Source organism: Rhagoletis zephyria, unplaced genomic scaffold, assembly GCF_001687245.7.
Source record: "Rhagoletis zephyria isolate East Lansing unplaced genomic scaffold, Rhagoletis_zephyria_1.1 Rzeph_scaffold_17538, whole genome shotgun sequence".
Taxonomy (NCBI): domain Eukaryota; kingdom Metazoa; phylum Arthropoda; class Insecta; order Diptera; family Tephritidae; genus Rhagoletis; species Rhagoletis zephyria.
In genome coordinates this window covers 7,736-10,784 of record NW_016174599.1, presented here as the reverse complement: position 1 = coordinate 10,784, position 3,049 = coordinate 7,736, and the positions used below count along the sequence as shown (strand labels likewise).

The 3,049-nt window shown below is 33.8% G+C and overlaps 1 long non-coding RNA gene across 1 annotated transcript; it reads right to left on the bottom strand.

Moving 5' to 3' along the window:
* Window positions 1-1,627: 1,627 nt before the first annotated feature.
* LOC108379871 (uncharacterized) lies at window positions 1,628-2,772 on the bottom strand. Its single transcript, XR_001849516.1, has 2 exons — window positions 2,731-2,772; window positions 1,628-1,977 (listed from the first exon to the last, which is right to left on the bottom strand). It is a non-coding gene; the product is annotated as an uncharacterized LOC108379871 (long non-coding RNA).
* Between the last annotated feature and the right edge of the window lie 277 nt (window positions 2,773-3,049).

Below are 3,049 nucleotides of genomic sequence, written 5' to 3'. Positions count from 1 at the left end.
GTCCCTTAAGCATAAACGGTGGTTTTTTAGAGGTTTGGATATCAGGTAACGATTAAATGGTCAAATCAGGCAACACTATCAGTTACGTCCAGCTAGATTCGTAACTTTTTCATGAACAGACAAATGCAAGAACAGTGCTTGCAAATTTATTTCGAAAATCATAGTAGAAGATTTTGAAAATGTCAACTCGCTGTTATATCGCGATATTCTGTGATGAGACAGTGATGAGGCAAGTTTTCAGCTCCATCAACATGTCAAGAAACAAAGTCTCCGCATTAGGAGACGCATTGTTTGGCATACTTTATGGACCGGCGCAATGATTCGCGCTTATTTCGTACGCAAGTTGAATGGAATGTTAACTAAAGACATGTCTTTTCAACAGGACCGAGCACAGTGGTCGAAAAATCAAAAAAATCTGACCAAAATATGAAGCTGTCGTTAGAGTCGTAAAACTTTTGGGACTTATACATATGTATGATTTGTAAGTCGCTGATTACGGCTATCGATGCAATTTCTTAAAATTCAAAATGACGGATCCAAATATGGCGGATTTTTTTTTCAAAAAGTCGTTAAATCTTCTTAAAACTCCNTTTTGGACTTATACATATGTATGATTTGTAAGTCGCTGATTACGGCTATCAATGCAATTTCTTAAAATTCAAAATGACGGATCCAAATATGGCGAATTTTTTTTTTCAAAAAGTCGTTAAATCTTCTTAAAACTCCATATAATGAATAAGTTACGCATTTTTTGTTATTATTTTCCATTACCACGACATATGATGAGCGCGAGAATGGACAGCTTTTATCTTGTACTGTAAAACAACTGTAAAGTTTTAAGGCTACTCTGGCATATGTAGTGACTACTCAAAGTGTACTTTATCGTCGCCTAGATAAAAGATTGTCGTATTTTACTTTCAAAAGGTTTTCGGAAATTGCGATTGAAGTTTGGAATGTAATTTCTCAAAAACTAGACGATACCGCGAATCNAATATAATGAATAAGTTACGCATTTTTTGTTATTATTTTCCATTACCACGACATATGATGAGCGCGAGAATGGACAGCTTTTATCTTGTACTGTAAAACAACGGTAAAGTTTTAAGGCTACTCTGGCATATGTAGTGACTACTCAAAGCTTACTTTATCGTCGCCTGGATAAAAGATTGTCGTATGTTACTTTCAAAAGGATTTCGGAAATCGCGATTGAAGTTTGCAGAATGTTACTAGTTCACGAAATTCAAAAATTATTATTTTTCATTGTTTATTCTTAATTATTTTGAGTTTATATTTTATCGTTTGCTAAATTTGTCAACAATTTTGCAGCCACTTTACATGATATACGACAAAATGTGATACAAATGTTTACTAAATTAACGACGCGTTTTACTCACTACCTCGGAAACTACAGGAGTTATCCAACAATGGATAATGCCATTTGAAAAATCTCGATTAGCTATGCAAAAGAGATAACACCAATCGAAAAATCATATTTTAAAATATATAAATGCATCTATAACTAAAAATCGTCGAAATGGCGTTTACGACAATCTTTTATCCAGGCGACGAAATGTCTGAAATTTAAAATTACATATAACTTTCGTTTTACGAATTTTCGTCAGTTTCCTTACATTTTCGAACGTTGTGTGACGCCACATGTCACACAGCGCTTCAAACAATCAACATATTGTAGGAAGCATTGGATGAACGTGTTAATTTTCGACATAGGCCAGTCGATTTCCCATCGAGATCAAGCGAATTGGTGCCTCTTGATTATTATCATTTAAGCAAAATAAGTGGTCGAAATTTGGACTTCCAAAATGGGCCACATCTGAGTTAGCGTCGGCAGCCACATACCGGAAATTAAATTCAAACACTAATGGCACAAAACGATCTTTCCAATAAAGACCTTCTAAATTTTCAGATTAAAATGAAGTATGTAATCTCATTATTTTATTTCAATTTAAAATTCTGCACCTCTANTGTAGGAAGCATTGGATGAACGTGTTAATTTTCGACATAGGCCAGTCGATTTCCCATCGAGATCAAGCGAATTGGTGCCTCTTGATTATTATCATTTAAGCAAAATAAGTGGTCGAAATTTGGACTTCCAAAATGGGCCACATCTGAGTTAGCGTCGGCAGCCACATACCGGAAATTAAATTCAAACACTAATGGCACAAAACGATCTTTCAAATGAAGACCTTCTAAATTTTCAGATTAAAATGAAGTATGTAATCTCATTATTTTATTTCTATTTAAAATTCTGCACCTCTAAAAAAACACCCTTACCATACATGCACACATACATACATCACTTTAATTCACAAAGGCCCTAACCAACAGATTTTTTATTTTACAGGAGAAGCAAAAAAAAGTATAAAATGCGCATCAAAAACAGGTAGGGCTTTTTAAAAAGTGGCATGTAACTCCGTTGTTTTTGGTAATAACACTTCAAAATTTTTATCACATCCTACAAAAATCTGTGAAAAACGCACATTCGAAAAAATTGTNGGTGCCTCTTGATTATTATCATTTAAGCAAAATAAGTGGTCGAAATTTGGACTTCCAAAATGGGCCACATCTGAGTTAGCGTCGGCAGCCACATACCGGAAATTAAATTCAAACACTAATGGCACAAAACGATCTTTCAAATGAAGACCTTCTAAATTTTCAGATTAAAATGAAGTATGTAATCTCATTATTTTATTTCTATTTAAAATTCTGCACCTCTAAAAAAACACCCTTACCATACATGCACACATACATACATCACTTTAATTCACAAAGGCCCTAACCAACAGATTTTTTATTTTACAGGAGAAGCAAAAAAAAGTATAAAATGAGCATCAAAAACAGGTAGGGCTTTTTAAAAAGTGGCATGTAACTCCGTTGTTTTTGGTAATAACACTTCAAAATTTTTATCACATCCTACAAAAATCTGTGAAAAACGCACATTCGAAAAAATTGTTGGCTAGGGCCTTTGTGAATTGAGGTAACGATGTTTATGTATGCTTACATTTTATTGCATATTAATGCGTTTTAAAAC